Source organism: Melozone crissalis, unplaced genomic scaffold, assembly GCF_028551555.1.
Source record: "Melozone crissalis strain CALT ecotype California unplaced genomic scaffold, PUWL_Pcris_2 ptg000042l_1, whole genome shotgun sequence".
In the NCBI taxonomy this organism is placed as follows: Eukaryota; Metazoa; Chordata; class Aves; order Passeriformes; family Passerellidae; genus Melozone; species Melozone crissalis.
In genome coordinates, this window is record NW_026535820.1 from 3,057,077 (window position 1) to 3,076,169 (window position 19,093).

Here is a 19,093-nt window from a genome sequence, read left to right on the forward strand (position 1 = left end):
ACTCCCTCCATACATGACCAGGAGATGGAAAAGGATCAAAACTTTTGTAATTATAAATCATACAGCCTCTCTGGAGAGGCAAGGGAACCACTGCATGAGATACAAAAGGGCAAAGGAAGTGCTCCAATTTGCATTTTGCAGTACTATAAACACATTTTGTTGTCTACAGTTGGACATCTGCTCTCCCATCACCTTCAATAACAGACCAATTTCCTCTCAAATCAGTTCTGCTGCAGTGGAAAGACAAGGACTCTTTGTATAAAATTAAAAATAAAAGGTAATGTATTTCACGAGTTATGTTTCTAATAAATCCAAAAGAGCTAAAATATTTTAGTAGAACACCATCAAGTAATCCAACCACTAAATGCATCTCCAGTCCAAGATCACTTGGGCTTCTTGCAGTCAGTTCAACTTGTTCCCTCTTTCATGAGTAGAGCATTCTCCACGAAGTGAGGGTGAAGGAAACTTCAGAAAAACAAGAGGAAAACCACATTGCAGCTCTCTTGAACTGACTTTGGACCAATGAGAAATAAAGTTTTGAAACTTTCCTTTGTTTCTTCCAAGAATATAGTGCAGTCATAGTCTTGCCCATTCTTTAGCGCTTGTCTTCCTTTACCACTTCTCTTTACATTCCCATAAGTCTTTTAACTTATGGGAATGTAAAGAGAGAAATAGAAAAAGATTGTATGGGTATCCATTAGAATATGAACGAAGGAGCATTTTATTTCCACAGTGAAAGTAAATTCATTCTCACAGAATCATAGAATGTTTTGAGTTGTCAGGGATCTTAAGGATTATCTAGTTCCAACTCCTTACCATGGGCAGGGACATCTTTCACTAGATCAGTTTGCTCAGAACTTCATTCACCCTAGTCTTGAGCACTACCAGGGGTGGGGCATCCGCAGCTTATATCCGATTTATACCTATTGTTTTCCACTTTGAAGCCATCCTCCCCTTCTCCTGTCACTATGGCCTTGTAAAAAGTCCCTCTCCATCTTTCTTGTAGGCTCCCTTTCAGGTACTAGAAGGTCCCATTTAGGCCACCTCAAAGCCATCTCTTCTCCAGGCTAAACAAACCCAATTCCCACAGATTTTCCTCATATGGGAGGTGCTTCATCCCTCCAAGCATCTTGGTGTCCCTCCCATGGACTTGCTACAGCAGGTCCACGTCCTTCCTGTGCTGGGGACCCCAGAGCTGGGCACAGCGCTCCAGGTGGGTCTCATGGGGGCAGAGCAGAGGGGCAGAATCCCTGCCTTGAGCTGCTGGCCACGCTGCATTCGATGAAGCCCAGGACACAGCTGGGTTTCTGGGCTGCAAGTGCCCAGGGCTGGCTCCTGTGCAGTCTCTCAGCCACCAGCACCCCCAAGGGCTGCTCTTGATCTGCTCACCCCAGTCTGCATTGAGACCTGGGCCTGCCTTGACCCAGGGGCAGCACTTTGCTGTTGGTCTTATTGAAGTTCATGTGATTTCCATGGGCCCACTTCCCAGGCTTGTCCTGTTCCCTTTGGATGGCATCCCATCCGTCAGGTATGTTCTCATTAAATTACTCTCTAAATTGCTTTAACTGACCACCTTACAGTGCAGTTTTGGAGAAATTGGTATTAGTGCAGAGACACATTTTAGTTTTTCTGGTTTAGCAGCTGTGAATGAGAGGAGATGACTCTGCAAGGCAGACAGGTATGTGACTATCAGTATCTGAGGCTGGTTTTAATTTTCTCCTTAATAAAATGTTTTCTTAGAAAGACACTGAATGAAATTCAGCCTTAGTGTGGCAACAGGAATTGCACAAGCGTCAAAATGAACAACCTGAGCTGCAGATGATAATTTTTCTCTTTGCGGGTCACAATGTATCTACTATATTTGGGGTTCCCCTCCCCACTGCAGCTTTAGAGCTATAGTTGGATATTCTCCTAATGGTGATGTGCTTATTAGATTCAGTCTGTCACCCACACCATCTTCCCTACCTGTAGATTATTGTGGATCTCAGGAATTTCTCTGAATAGTGGCTGTAAATAGGAAAAACAGATATTTTGCTTGTAGACTGTATTACACAAATTATTCTCTCTTTTAGGCACAATGGAGGTTTAAAAAGGGTATCAATAGGCCTCTTAGGAGTTTTCATCTCAATCCAATGCTAAGCTTAGCTGTTGTACTTGCTAATTCTCAGGGCAAAATCTCATTTGTTCCACAAGACTCTTTTTCTTGTTTGACATGTGTTCTCCAGTGGGAATTCCATCACCATCACCCTTTGATTTAATTCTTCCAGATGTTTCATGCATCCTATTAAGAGCCTCTTCAAAGAAAGAATAGTCATTGGTCTAGAAAGCAGTTTCATTTTCATTGTTCCAGGGAAGGCAATAATTTTGTGCTAGGAAACAGGAGCAAAAAAGAGTATGGGTAGTTGAACATATATGTGTCTATATGTATATATATAAATCAGTAATGAAGAACTCCCTAAAATCTTGTCAGTTAAACCCAATGGAAATATACTACATTTAAGCAGTAAATACATACATTAAAAAAATACATTCTATCTGAAGGTAACAGTATCCTTGGGAATGGAAGATTTAGGGCTTTTAACTTCTCCCCTCTCCACATAATGATTTGCTTTGTGTTTATAAAGGGGTGTTGTTACAAAGAGGGGTAGTTTATTGCACCTGAAAGCCATAATGCCCTCATGAAAGACTGTAACTAAATAGACATTTTTAGAACAGATTTTACATTTTGGTACTTAAAGCATTGTTACACTTCAAATAAGAAAAGTCAAAAGCATGGCTGAATCTTTGTGCTCACTCAGAACTTAAAGGTTGCTTGTATAGTAATTATTTTGTGAATGTTTTCATATTGGCTGTTTGTATTACTTCCTGTAAGCAAATTCATTGCACACATCATTCCACTCCTATCTTAATGCTTTTTCATCATTGCCATAAAACTATTCTTTTAATTCATTCATGACTTTTAAGTTCGGGAGCAAGGGTTAATTAGCTTTGTTTTTCAGCACTTTTGACATAATGTTGTGCCTTTCCTGTTGCTCCAAAAAAAATCACATCCGAATTTCTCATCCTAAATGTTAAAGAGTACATCCAACTAGCACCCTTTTATAATACTCTAGATTACACAAGTTATCAATTAATTCTTTTTCAAGAGCCTCTGCAGTTCCAGCTGGTCATCCTTTCAGGTATCCTGGAAAGGTACAAATGTCAGCAAATGCCAAAATTTCTGGTAGAAATTTACGTAATGGAAAACAGTTGAAAAAGTATTTTTCTTTTGTCTCAAAAAAAAAAGTACTAAACAGGGAAAATATTGATATCATAGGCTGTGTCACTAAGTCCTGTAGCTTTCCAGTTTCAGCTTTTTATCTCCAATAATTTGTCTTTGGATAATATATGGCATAATAATATGCCCTGTATAATAGGACAGATTTTGCTGTCCTGGGGTTTCACCAATAAATCAGGTGAAATTGCACTGATTGAATGGGATTACAATTAGTTTTTTGGCTCAGCATTCCCTGTGACCTGACTATTGCAAGAGCAGAAAATGTTTCCCTCACTTCCACAGGGTACTGTGAGAGGGACCTGGCCTGTAATGAGTGCAGGAAAGAAGTGCTGGCCCAGCTGTGCTCAGCCTCCATGCTGCTGTCCACAGGTCACCTGGATCTTGTCCTTTGGATTGCACCTTTCCCTTAGCCATGTAAGAAGGTCCAGAGCTGAGAATGCTCAGTATCCTATACTGGAAGACTCACTCTCAAACCCAAAATATCTGTGGAAGAAATCAGAGCGGCACTTTTTTTTTTCTTTTACATAAATATGTTGAAAATTGAACTTGGTAATTTTTGCTCAAAGTGGGCTGAAATACATTTATCAACATTTCTGTGAGCTTCATGTTATGAATATTAATCTTTCTGAAATGGAATATATGTGCCAGACACACATTTGTCCCTGTAGAAATACAGCAGAAAGAAACATTTGGATTTAACTAATTTGAGAGTCTTCCCAAGACAGCAGCTAGACACAGCACCTTCAGACAATCACATCTAAGACAATGTTCCCAGGTCCTACAGAAACTGCAACATAACTGACCCTATAAGCATCAGTACTTTTTCCACCTTAGTTGCTGAAAGAAAGATCTCCAGTTTCTTTGCCCTTACAATTTCTTTTTGACGAAAGTGGAAATATTTTATAAAATCTGTGTGAGTCCACCCTGTGTCAGCAATAAGTCAAGGTTTTGGCTTGACAATTATTGGCTTAGGTACAGAAGGAGATGACAGAAACCTTCCATGTGTGACTGGCAGTTAGGTTGTTATGGATTATTAGGCTCGCAAAAACAACTAGATCACAATCTGTAATTACTTGCACGTGGCAATAGGGACCTTTTTGGTTCCTAATACTAGAACATAATGCAATCTAATGGCTACAGGTGGGACAAAAATTACTTTTTAAGTGTGTAATTGTTCCCTGAAGCAAAATAATTCCTTATGGCCTTTGTCACTTGAAGCCTTCCAGCTGAACATCTTTCCGCTTCATTCACAAGTTACTGAGTTTGATAATGTTCACTAATTTTGGTGCTGATCTAATCACTGTCAATAACAGTGACACAAGGAAATAAATTCTTTAGCAGGAAAGAATGAAAGCCTGTGACCTGGAGAGCTCTTCCAAATAGGCTGGGTTGACACAATAGTCCCTCCTGAACGTGAAATTTGTGGATGCAATCCATATTCCCACTGCCTTATCTGAAGTCAAATTTATCCTTAAGTCTTTTAAAATGCATCCTATGTTCACTGAAAATGTGTGTTTGTATGAGTTGTTTATCTCCTCAGGTTAAAAAAGGTGTAAGACACTGCATTAGGGTAAATAATGTCAGTCTCTAGTTCTGATATTTCTATCTCTTTTCCAAAAGAGGAATGTTGATAGTGATTAGTGGTGGTGTAGATGTGAGGATCCAAGTATTTTATTGGGATACAGTCTGTAATTAGTTCTCTTTATTAACTTAGTTTCACATTCACCCTTCAAGTCTTACTCCTAATGATGCTGTCATTATTTAGCTCTTAGGAAAATAATGTGATACACTTTGGAACACAACCATCTCTGAATTATTTGAAATACTATTACTTAGAAGTTACCCATTCCTGAGGGCCAAACCATATTTGGGCTCCATTTTAACAGAATGGAACTTTTCTTAAAGAGGGGTGTGTTAGGCTAAATGTTGAGCGAGTGTAACACACACTGGTAGGGTAAGATGGAATGGTGGAGCACCTAGGAGGAGAATGTTCCTGGATAGAAACTAAGGAAGTTGTAGCTCTTACATGAATGGCATGTTTCTTTCTTGAGAAGGAAGATCAGCAGCAGTAGTCATCACCTGCACCACGTGTACTCAAGGCCGTGACTCCTGATTGCTCCTTTTTTGTTAGCAGCAGTTTTTACTCCATCTTGGAAAGAAGAGGGATGACCCAGTGTGAACTGAGTAGGGGGTAAAATGAGTGAAGGAAGGATTCAGCAGTAATTCTGCATTTCCTTGATTTTGTCAGTTTAAAGTTGACCTCTTAACATTAATGTAGATTTTGTCATTTATTTTTTATGTCTGGCGTATCTACCTTAATACAGGGACAACAGTTCATGCTGAGTGTTTTATACATAATTTATATCCAATACTAAAACCCTTTGTACTGCTTTAAGGGGTTATAAATTCAGCGCAGCTGAGTGGATATGTTAATGCAAAACTCCTGGCCTACACATTTTACTTGATGTGAATTGCCTATGATTTTCCACCCTAGATATTTTGCCAGCAATATACACCAAAAAAAAGAGTTACAGAATGTATCGATGAACAATAAAAAAAGCTACCTTCTTGGGAATATTCACATTTCTAATAATAATTATCCAACAAGCTTTGGATCAGATATTCATTGTTCACATTATTTTCTTATCCACAAAGAGCTATTTCCAAGACTGTACACGATCCAAAGTTGTGGTTGTAGAGAAGTGTAACAACACTATATCCAATTTTATTGTGCTCCATTCATATCAAGTTAATGAAATAGTGAGAGTTCTATTTTTTCTTGTTTGTTTACACTTTGGCTAGCATGAGATAAACCCACTATCGTGATACTTAAAAGTCCTCCTAAGTGTATTACATTGTCTTCTGTGAAATTAATACTAAAAAATACATCCACTTCATCCTTACTGCTCTATTTATTATTGGCCCTTCTATCTCTGCACAGTGACATTAGTGGTTAAGATGCTTCCTAGATGCAGCAAGCATAGTCCATTCCCACCAGAACTTGAACATGCTGGGAGCTATCCTATTATACTTCTTGGGTTTCGCAGCTTGCAGGACTAAATATTAAATTATGATGTGACATAACAAAATAGAGAGAGAAAAGTAGGGAGGAAAAGCATGTGCAGAGCCAAGACAGAGCACTGTGTGCTATTTAAAGGAGCTGTATTTGCCAGTTTGGAGTTCTACTCTAGGTGTTTGCACACATCAGTGTGCACGGATAGAAAATACCGTGTCTGTCATGGGATCAATCTTAAAAGGAAAACACAATAGGACTGTGTGTTTGTTTGGAGCTGTCTGGTACTGCACTCCTTCACATGTGTGCAAACATGGTCCCAACACCACCTAGAGGGTTCTTTCTTCTTGTGCAATCTCCATTCTTTGCATATCTACAGTGGAGCCCCTTCATGAAGAACTTTCCAGCCACACTGTAGAGCTGGTGTGGAAGTAGACAGGCAGATACCAAAGGTAGGCTGTGGCAAGAGCAATAAAAATGAAGGAAATGAAGCTGGGCCACATGCAGCCATTTTAGACTCTCCTTTTGCAGCAGGAGCTGGAGGAGACACCCTGCTGTTTCAGCCCTGCTGTGGCTAAACAGAAGAGGGTCAGAATGCTGCTATTAAATCTCTGGGTCCACCAGTTTCCCCTTCTTTCAATAGCTGCTCAATGATGCATATGATCATGGCCTCTCTGAGTCCAAGCAAGGATGGCTTTCTCCCCACAAAAACCCCAGGGCATCCATTCTGTACTGCAGAGCCAGCTTTCATCTCCTGGAGAGGGAAAAGTAATGAATCCAAGAAAACTGGAAGGGAAATTCAGGAAGCCAGAGCATCATTATTGATGTTATAGCTTCTCATGAAAGGCTGTAAGGGATCTTTAAGGTTTAAAATAAGCTTTCAAGGCTTTGGTTTTACGTTCAAATAAAATAAAACAAAACAAAAATTAAATGAAAAAGGGATTTCCTTATGGACACAGCTTCTCTCAAAACCACACGGGAACTTTGATCAAATACAGAACCTTGAGAAAGTGTACTGTATTATGTACAACACTTCCAACAGCCTCCAAACCTCTCTTTGCAGCCTCTCATCCAGGTGCTCAACCAACCCAAACATGTCTTTAATTCTTCCAGTCCTGCAGCCTCTCAGTCACCCTGTTAAGAGTACAAGCCTTTAAGAAATATATAAATTTACTCTGTAAGTGCTGTGGAAACATGTCCAATGTCCTTGTAGTGATGTGTACACAAAAAACTGTCATCCCACGTAGAGTTAAAGCAATACTCCCTTTCTTGTTTGCCAGGGAAATTGTTTGTTTGTTTTCCTGAAGGGGAGCACAATTGTTCAGACTATTGTAAACTGAGTCAAAAGAGATTTCAGCAAAGAGTTACATTTCATTGAATTATTTGTGACAGCTTTGATTAATTGCAGATGTGCTAATCAGATTTTTTCAATCTCTTATTAACTACAGTACCTTTTTTTCCAGGACCTGATTTTCCTTCTTTGCTGGCGATAATGTAAACCTGACCTGAAGGCTGGCTTTGGTCCAGCCTTGGCAGCTTTCAGCCACTGCACAGAGGAACAGGTAGCCTCTGGCTCTTTGTTTGTTTTAAAATTTCTGTGATGATTGTGATCTGGCAGAAAGAAGACAGATCCAGATCTTGTTTTAAACAACTGTTGTAACGGGGAAGTTTTGTAAGATCCCTTAAAGCCAGTGATGAAAACAGGACAATGCTCCTCTGTCATTACACTCCACCAAACGTCAAAGATCAGAACCCGTCCTCTGTATTTAGGAAAAACTCCCCCTGAAAATTAATTAAGACCTAGGGTTTTAAAATGTCACCAATATATATATATTTAAGAGATAAAAGGAAAAAATTACTTTGAGGTTACAATCAACACTTGAGTTAATATAAGTCAATTCTGTTTATTTTACTTACAGGCAGCAAGCAGTATCAGATTTCAACACATCACACACCTGCATCTTCAGGGTTTGTTTGCTTTCCATCCCATAACTGCATTCAGTAGTAACAGCCAGTAAAAGCACAATATTTTCTAGGCTAAAATGAATTAAAATCCACATCTGAGTTTCTAGAGTTTAAGTAAACATTAGAGACAGTAGGAGGAATTTGGGATATTGCAAACAGTCCATAGTTGTGCCCTCAGATTGCACAGAAACCACATGAGTTAACACCAAGGCATGATCAGTAAGTGCTGGTGTTTGCCATTGGGCTGCTGCTGCTGCTGCTGCAAGTTGGCACTTTTAGGAGTTTCTGTACTTCTACTTCAACATGGAATTGATGAAAAATTCTTTTTTTTTTTCGGGGCACAAAAATGTCAGCAAGAACTAATAGGTTTTTTTCTTTCCCTTTCCTCAAATTGCTTATATATGAGTCTTGACCTCCTGAAGTCAGTAAAAGGACTTTATATTTATGAAGCTTTGGATCTGCTCATTGAGTGCACAAGGGCATTTGAACAGGAGGGCAGAGCACAAAGGTCCACACGTGTGGACATCTCTGCAGCAGTGTGTCTGTGTGTACAAGCAGGAGGCTCAGAGGAATAAATGCTCTTGGGGTTTGGGAGTTTTTTGGGGTTTTTTTCCTGTCAAGGAGAGGGAACTTTTCATCCTGAAAGTAATTCATCAGTTCAGCTTTTAGAGAAGAGTTACATAAAGAATAAGGAAAGTTGTGATAAAAAAATGTTAGCTTTTCAATGTGTCTTCTGACTATTTGTAAGTAATTGAGGTCTATTGGGAGGAGACTTTCCTCTATTTATCTTCCCTTTTTAACTTGAGGTTAAGAACCTAATAAATCTCTCCAAGTAGTGCCTCTTCACCCCACAGACATCTTGAGCAGTACCACTGAGTTTCTGTGGCATGCAACTAGAAACCACCACCCATTATGGCTACTTCATAAAATTACCTGCATGCTGACTTTCTGTTTCTGCTGTTTTCCCCTTAAATTGCTTGAAAAATATAAAAAATAGCTCAAGATAGAAAGAGAAGCTGCGGTAAAAATGTGAACTATTTGACTGTAAGGAGCTCCCAAAGTATTGGAAAGCGTTTCCAGAAAAATACATAGGAAACACCCCCCTCCTGGGGCTTTTTTTTTTTAATGTCTTTAAGCTGGAGACTTTAAGATTAGTGTCTTCTTAAAAGGGAAAGATTTGTTTTCTTGGCAAGAAGGGCAGGAGAGCAAGTCCTCTAACACCCATGAAGTTCAGGGATCAGTAGGGCAAAGCAGCTCAAAACCTCCCCTGACTTCCACATGAAAAGCTGCTTGACCTCAGACGCTGTCACTACCAAGGTGTTCTCCAGACATGTTGCCACCAGGTTGTCAATTTTCTGTAATATGCCATTGGATCTTCCTGCTACTCCTGCTCTAAAATATTCCTTCTTCTCCCTATGTCAGGCTCTTTGCTTTGTGGAGTGGCTAGCAAGCACCTTGGGAGAGGATGTGTGTTCAAGAGCAATCCCTTACACATCTCCTCCTGTGATGGGTGTTGAGAGAGTTCCTTTTCCTCCAACTGTCATGCATTCTTCAGTCCATGAATGTAAAGGTCAAGAAGAGAATACAATTATACAGAATTGAACTTCAAAAGCAGAATTATTAAACTATGTCTTTTTCTATACAAACTTGCCATGGTTTGTGTGGAAGATATTCTCATTCCCCAAAATGAAGAGCAAAGGAGACAAGAGGAACAGTTGCAGTGAAAGCATACTGATCATTTTCTTACTGACAACTTATTCTGCCTTTCTGTAAAACTGAAACATTTGAGAGACTCGTGTTTTCTGTCTCTCTTTTTCTCTCTCTCTCTTTGATTCTCCTTGTCTAAGCCCCTTTTTATATTTAATCTTCTTTTGCAATTTCATTGCTGGAATTTAGCATTTCTTTTCCAGACAATCTTTCCTGTATCCAATAACAGGAACATTTTCTGCACTACTCCCAACTTTGTCATGATGAAACATCTTCCATGAGATCAGCCCTGGCTCCTGATTGCTAACACTGGCTGCTGCTACCAAGAAACCTGGAGACTTTACAGGTGAGATGTGGCAGATTTCAGCATTGTACTTTAGATATCAAATCCAACGCTAGTTTAGACCCTGCTGATGCTCAAAATGAAGAGTTGGAGAGGACTATTTATCCAAACAAGAAATAATTAAAAGGATTTTAATTGCATTATTTTATTTTAGTCATCCCCACTTGAAAGTTTTGACCTGATAGGAGGAAGAATCTGGTCCTTCTTTAATCCTTCTTCTTTTGTATTTTACCTATGCCAGAAGAGAAAAATAAACATTTTGAACTTTTCTCACCTATTGCACAGTCAAATTTCTCATGTTGAAACTTGGCTTACAGGTCATGTGGAAAGACATGTAAAAAAAAATAAGAATAACCTGAGTAATGGAGGATACTAAAACTATTCATATCTGTACAGAAAGACAGTTGTTCTAGTAGCCTGTAAAATGCTTGATTATCACTTCACTATTAGTCTTCTATTTTAATTCCTAGATCACCTGAATGTTTTAGTACCATCAATGATGGATGATTTTTTTCTGCATCTCTTCTGCCGCTGCTATGCGGTGAAGTTCAGCCACTCTGTACAAAGGTTAGACCCAGTTAAAACAGCCTGTTAATTATTTATGAGACAGCAAGAAGACCAATGGGACTTCCAGTTGTCCTTCTGGAGCAATAATGAGACCATTACAGTCTATTTAACACCATGAAAAACAATATCCACAGGTGACCTTTCAGAATCATTGCCAAGTTGGATTTATGGCCATCATGTACTCTCTTCAAGGAAGAATATCAAAGAGGGGCTTAAAGTTAAATTGGCACTTCAGTTGGTAACAGTGTCCTGAGGTTTGATAATAGTAAAACCTCTTCATTTTCCTTAATTTTGTTTAAGGAAGGGAATGCATCTCACAGACAGAATCTGATAGCTGGTGTTGTTTCTTATAAGTTCAGGGAGCCTACTGAATACTCTGGGCATGTGCTGTGATATGACATAGCAACAGTGCTGAGATATTTCTGTGTCTGTTTAAATAGTCAAAACATCTGTATGCAGAGAAAAACCTCAGCACTCCATTCCTTCAGCCACACAGTTCCTGAAAACAATGTTGGATATTGAAAGACTGAAACCTTTCTCAGTAGTGCTCAGGACACTGATGTACAAAATCTGAATATCATCATCACCTCCCAGGGATGAGAATTAACTTAAAAATAAAAAATACATAAAACTTTGTTTTCAATTAGTAACTAAATCAAATGAAAATTATGGTTTGCCTGTCCTTTATGTTAGCAAATTATACTGAGGTAGATACAATTTCAATCCTGATCCTTAGGTGGGCTTGAAGAGACACGTACATCTATCAGAATGGTGACTATAGAAAGAAATAAAGACTTAATCTAAATGCTGTCACTGAACAAAACAGCAGTGTGTAGGACACATGCAGCTGTGAAACTGCAGATGGAATAACAAGGAAACAGAAGCTAACTGCATGTCTTGAAACAGATGTGAAGCAGAAGGGGCATGTTCCAAGCAGCTGATTTAAAAAAAAAAAAGCTGCATTGACTGAATTATTGTATTTGATTGCTTATCTAAAAAAAAAAAAATTGGAGAAGATAAACAGATTTGAGAGATAGGCTCAGTCCTTGTGTAAATGCCTGCACATCATCATGGCTGCATCTTCTTCGTGTGACTCAGAGCATGACCCACAAGTACCGGTGGCATAGGAGCTGACAGGGAAGCCAAGCCTGGCACTCAAGGGAACCTGAATTCAAACAGAAGACACAAAAGTAACAAGATGTTTATTCATCTTCTGTCATGAGCATCACACTCAGGGTCAAAGAGGTAACACATTCCACCTTCTGTCTCATCTGTCTCTTTTTCACCAAAGGACTGATAGCAATCTTTTCCTCCCCTACAGAAGGGAAACAGGAAGACAGTAGTTTTCTTCACTGTAAGGATCTGCTTAGCTCCTTTGGTCATAAGCCATTTCTTCATGTTGTCTCAGACTTCAGATGTGAGGAACACCTACTCTTTTGCAGAGATACACCCAAGGACTCTCCCCCTGTGTCCAATAATCCATCTGCCTTGCAGCTGCAGAGCCCCAGCTGTCCTTGCTGCTGCTGGCCATTGTGTTCCCAACTGCTATCCCTAATTCCCTTCTGCATCACCATCTACCTCTGCCTCCAAACAGTCCCTTTCACCCTATCAGAAAGGGTTGCAAAACTTAAGCATGTGTCTTCTCACTAGTGCCAGAGCCTTAACCAGTTCCATAAATTCCCATTTTGTCCTGCTTAATGCTCTAGTGTTAATATACATATTATCTATAACTAATGATGCAAAACTTCCAAAGCTGAAGTGACTGCAGATTCAGCAGAAATTTTTGTGACTCTTTTCATATTGAGCAGTTCCAAGACCCTCACACCTTCTAGAAATGAAGAGTTTATTGAACTCTGTCAGAACGTGATTCACAAGGAGGATTCTGAGGGTGGAATTCCCAGATTTTGCTTTAGGGCAACAGAATCTGTATTCCTATTTGCCTTTCACAGTTCAGAAACTAGAACAACTGCATATCCTCCTATAACTCATTAGCAATAAGGAAATTGTAGGATTAAGTGTTGTATAACCTTCTCCTTCCTCCACATACTTTTAAAATCCTTGAACTTTGTAATCTGGACTACTTTTCTTTTGTTTTCTTTTCTTTTCATTTTTTTCTTCCTTTCTTTTTTTTTTAATCCCACAGTAAATTAACTGGAGACTATTCACGAGTTAAATATTAAAGGCTCTTATGTCCAAGACCACCTAAATCCCAGGAACAATGTTGGCGGCTTTCCAATTCAAAGGCCCATAATCTGTATAGTTTCTTCTAGTTCACCTTCAGAGCTCTATTTAATTCAGTGTAGTATGATTGTCATCTGCAATTCAGTATTTTTAAAACTCAATAGACATTTTGGGAAGAAAAACAACCCTAAAAATATGAGGTAAAAAAATATGCCTAATGTTTTGAAGCCTTTGCATGAGCATGGTATTTGTGGTCTGCTCTTAAAGCCCTCTGAGATTCATCCTCTTTTCCACCCCCTTGCAGAACCTGATACACCATGTCAAAAGGAGAGCCAATATTTGAGAAGTAGAGTATCTGTCCAAATGGTTTCATCTGAGTTTTCACTTTGGGTCTGTAGAGTACCTGCTGACAGGGAGCAGATTCCTCATTTCCTGCTGTTCTACATAGAACTGCATCATAAATGGAGCTCTTGACATTATCTCTGTTACTAAAATTGGGCCACATCCTCCCATCAAGTGATCTCTTCCTCAGGTATTCATTTAGCACTTTCATATTTCACTTTGGAAGAACCCAGTATTCCAGGGAGCAAAGTACCAGACGAGAACAACTGGGAGAGGATGTTTGGGGAGCAGATTATCCACACAGGCCATCAGGTTTTGTCTATTCATTTTTACAGGTTTGACAGAAATCACGATCAGAGGCTGCTTACTCCCTACCCTTAACCCCCAAACTACAGTAGAAACAATTTTTAAGGAGAAATTGATTTTTGAAAGATTCTGCTTGTTTGTTTTAAAGAGACCACCAGAATGTGTACGTTCTTCAGAGGCCACTCTTCTTCAAGGCAAGTTGCTGCCTTGCTTTTCAAAACCAGTGTTCTCACCAAAACAAAATACTGTATATTTTTGATCTGCCAGAGTTTGCCTCCAGAGCACAGGGAGCTGTTCTGTCTGAGCAGCAGCAGTCACCCTTTCTTCCTGACTAGCAGACACATGCTTTTGGTAATTGAATGCAGCTGTTCTCCTCTCTGCCCCTTCTTAAGCTTTTGAAGGAAATCCTACTTAGAGAAATAGCTGTGCCTCCAGCAGGGATCCAGAACACGAGGGAACAGCGACTGGAAAGGCAACATTTGCAAAGGGCAGGTACCAGCTGACCCTGTGCTTAAATCTCTGCAGAGAATTTGGGATGAGTGAAGTCACAGTAGAATTCCAACTACCTGTATTATGGATTCTAAACAGACAGCTGGCATTTCCTTTAAAGAATTCCACAAGTGAGATAGCCTCCTGGTGTCTTGAATGGAGATGGCAAATTATTTTTGCAGTGAGATAAGAACACAAAAGAAGATTTCTGTAGGCATCTATGGACACTTCATCTATTGCCTGTTTGCACAGTTGCACTCATAGAGAGGTCTAGGGAGTAGAAAAATCCTCAGCGATGAAGCCTTGGGTTTACATGGCCTCTCCCATAGTTTCATGAAATTATTGATGCAGGTGAGCCACCAAATGCAGCCATAAAAAGAAAGGACTGAAATGAACTTTAAAACTTTTGTTTGTTATTTGTAACATCACCAGCAAACACAATTTTATGTTTGTACCTTCACATGTAGATGAGATACTATTGAGGACTTTGGACTTTCATAAGTAAACACATATTTCAGCATTACAAATTTTAGAAACAGGCTTTTAGAGCAAAAGATGAATTTTCTATAAATATAAACGAATATACTGTGACAGCTAATACAAGGCACAAAATTAGTATCAGAAATTAAGTCTCAGGAGAGGTAATAATAACAATAGCATGCCCTCAATAAAATAATAGCTTTATTTAAATTATGCAATTCCTGAGAGATATGCCAATGGAAGCATGACTGACAAGGGCATTGGAAGTGCTGTAACTTTTAAAATGGATTTTAAATTAGGCAGATAGTTTCATTGTCTCAGACTACAGACACAGGATCCAGTAGATAACGCTCAAGGCATAAGCCCAGATCAAATCTTGCTGCAGCAGCAGTATAAAAAGGAGCACAGAACAAGCAGTCAAAAGCCTGCTGACCATCCATTGAAGTGAGGGCAGTTGAAAGCCCCTATTTGCTTTTGTTGCAGCCAGGAGTACAGTTCTCAGCATATGGGTGATGCAAAAGTAACCCTTGAGGGTTGTGTCAAGCATCCATCCACAGCATTTTAAACAAAGATGGGCTGATGTTCTTCAGATTAACTGCATTATAAGCCTATCTGCAGTACTCTGTGAAGAGAGTGCAGTGTTTCCTGAGGCAGGGTTAAAATGTCCTTACTCCTGCAAAATGACATATCAGCCAAACTAGTGAACAACTCCCAAAGTGCCAACAAAATTCTGCTCTGAACATGCGGAGAGCAGGCTTCAGGCTGCTAGGGAATCAGTAAGTAAAGTCCCCTGTGAAAATGCTTTTGCAGACGCCAGGGTCCATCAATGCTGGTTGCTATTTAAACATCCCCTCCTAGGGGCACAGGAGCAGGCAATTCCCAAACTGAGAAGTCAAGCAGGTGAGGAAGAAGGCCAGCTTGGCTGAACAGGAATCTTCTCTTGGAAATGAGGTGAAAAAGGAAGGTGTATGCCCAGTGGAAGCAAGGTCAGGTGACATGGGAAGAATGCAGAGATGCTGCTCACTACTGCTGGGAGGGAGAAAATTCATGTGGCCAAAAGTTAACTGGAGTTGAAGCCAGCCAGAAATGTGGAGGACAATAAAAAGAGATTTTTTCCAATATACCGGTGAAAGGCAATGTAGAAATAGCATCTGCCCGTGACAAGATGGGGACAGTCCTCTCACAAACAGAGACAGACACAAGGCAGAGGTATTTAATGCATTCTTTTCTGTCTGTCTTCAACAAGAAGGACAAACTGAGGGGGTCTGAGTGCCCAGAGCCTGAGGACCATGACTCTGAGAATTATCAACTCGCAGACAACCCTGAAATTGTGTGAGATCTGCTGCTTCATCTGGATCCCTACAACTCTATGGGGCCTGATGGCGTTTATCCAAGAATCCTCCAAGGGCTAGCTGATATCATTCTAAAGCCTCTCAATGATATTAGAGCCATCTTGGGATTCTGGAGAGGTCCCAGCTGACTGGAAGCTGGTTAACATTGTCCCAGTTTTCAAGAAGGGCAAGAAGGAGCAAGAAGGCAAGGGCACTGGAACAGGCACCCCAGGGAAGTGGTCACAGCACCAGCCTGACAGAGATCAAGCAGACCTTGGAAAATGCTCTGAGGCAAATGGTGTGACCCTTGGGGTGTCCTGTGTAGGGCCAGGAGCTGGGTGATCCTGATGGGATCAATTTAGCATATTCTATGATTCTATGAGTTTTATTACACTGAGATAGGACTGGCTCAGGCACACCTACATCATCTCAAAAGGCATTAGCAGGCAACATGTGTCCCTAATCCTAAAGAAAAATTATTCCACAGGTAGCTACTGATAGTTTTACTGCATTAAAAATCTGTCACAGTGCTTCAAGTGACTCTGGCTGAATTTTGCCCTCTGACTCTGGTAGCAAACTCTTCCGAAATTAGCAATCCAGGAAGAATTAGGGCAGTCTCTGAAGTATGAGCAGCTCTTACAGAAACTGTTCTCATGATTTGATGAATACCAGTGAGACAGCACAGCTCTAGGTGAGGATAGATCACAGCTCTTGAACACTTATTTATGGGAAGAGAGGGAGAATCTGTTAATATAACAGCACTTCTTGGCCTCCACTAAAACAAATGTTCTCAAAAGCTGAGAAAAATGCCAAATTGCAGAAGCCAGAATTTCTTGAGGGGAAATAAACATTTTTCCATTGTCTTTTTTCTTTTACTCCTTAATTTTATTTTTGACAACCTTTGAGAATTTTTTGGCTGCAGCAGCGAAACTGTCTGCAGGAAAGAAAAATAAATTACTGATTCCTTCAGTTTACACTCTGGCATAAACTTTTTAAACCTTGACTGGCTTTATTGCATTCTGAATTAAAGCACTTCTGCTGAATGTGGTGATTTATTTATATTTTTGTTGTTTCTGTTGGCATTTTATGTTCATATATTTTTTTAACTACTTAATATAAAATAAACTCACATGCTGATAACTTTGGATCAGCGCAGTATTTTTAAAACCACATGTTTACAATAAAACAGTGAGAGCTTTGAAATTGAAGTTAAACTCAGATGAAACTAGGAAAAATGTTAGAAAAGTTTCTGCGCTTGTGAGTCTGATTCTGCCTGAGTTGGGCCAAAATACTTTTCTCATCAAAAATTACTCAACTCGGGACTTTCCCCAATGAAGGGAAAGCCAATGAAGATACTTCACATATGCTCCTTTCAAGGAAAGCAGAATTCAGGCTTCTGTCTCCCCTTTTGGTTTAGGTAATGAAAAATCCCAAAAGCTGAAGAAAAGCTGAGGATGTGGATACAAGATTGCCTTATGAGACCCAAGGTTTTCATTCATTCAGTCAAAATGTGAGTTTTGCTCCCTCTATTCTTGAATTTTTTATGCTCTTTGTATCCTTTTACAAGGGAATTTGGGGGGAAAGTTTAAACAAAAGTCTCTTACAAGCCGCATTAAAAGTATGAAATACATTATATCACATCAACTCTGACCTGGTATGGAACAGCAATTTTCATCCTTACATTTTTGGCAGATTTGTATTGTGTTTGGATGGTGGGGAATAAAACAATAAATGGCAAAGACAAAAACATCACCCGCTGGTAGCTGGACCTTTTCTTGGAAAATATAAATTAAATTAATGTTCTCTGAAGATTTCATCTTGCTTTAATTATAACTTGATAATATTCTGGCAACTTAGTTTGAGAAAGGTAAGAAAAGTTAGGCATGTATCAGCTTCAAAGATGCCCCACACTTTTAAAACTCTGATTTTATAACGAGGAAAAGGCATTTTTGGGGTGCAATTTGTCTCAGTTTTAGTTACTGGTGCCTGGTTCACTGAATTTCAAGCTCTGTGACTGCAAGCTTGGCCTGTGTTTTCTGTTCTGACCACTTGAGGGAATCAGTCTGTAGCTGTGGTCTGTAATTTTTTTTTTTTTTTTTACACTAAGGAAGTAAGAAAAATTATATTTGTTGCAAAAAGTTTTCCAACTTTACTTCAACATGAAAGACATCACAAGGCACCGGCTCAGAAATAAATTACTCCCTACATACTAAATATCCAGGAAGGGAAAAAAATGTTGATAAATGAGAGTCTTGGGAGTTGCTAAGTGAGGTCCCTGCACACAATTTATGATCATGCACTCTTGGACTTCAGAATGATTAATACAGCTAATTCTCAGCAGAGTAAGAGCTGTTTTAGCCCAGGAGAGAACTGTATGCTATTGTTTATAGAAGCAGATAACATCAAAGTGGCCCACTGCTTGTGTTAAGCAAATAGAGAATTCTGGGTCAGTGCAAATTAATCCTAAAGGAGCAAGAAAAAGTTCTTAATGACTGTTAGATCGGTGTGTTATCACTTTTCATACAACCAAAAATGGTAGAACTGTTAATGAGAATTACAAATGGCCTTGCTGACCACGGTGTGCTGGCAGCTGTCTGTGAGCGTGGTGACCATCAAGTCCTCTGGCAATCTGTAAATATGACATTTGCTAACAGAGCGAAGAAGATTTAGGCAATTCTCTGAGATATTTATGTGATTTCAAAACGGTCCTTGGCAACAAATACGCAAAGTGCTTTACACTGTAATTAGCAGAGTGGACCAAAAGCCTTAAAACCCTTAACTTCTATTCATACAGTAAGATCCTGTTTGCAGAAATAAATTAATTGAATTTACACATGTAGTAACTGTGGGGAGAAAAGAAAGTCTTGTTGGCTGTGCCTCTTAAGATGTGTTTTCACACAAAGGTAAGTAAAGTACACACTTCATGTTTGTTTAGAAGGAATTTGGATTGACAATATTCCAAATTCAGCTACAAGCTGCCTTAGAAGCATTGTTTTAAAGCTTAAAACACAATTTAAAGTACAATTTAACAGCTTGACCACAAAAAGGTCTAAAGAATAAGCACCTTTTATTTGGTTTTGTGAGATGGTTTG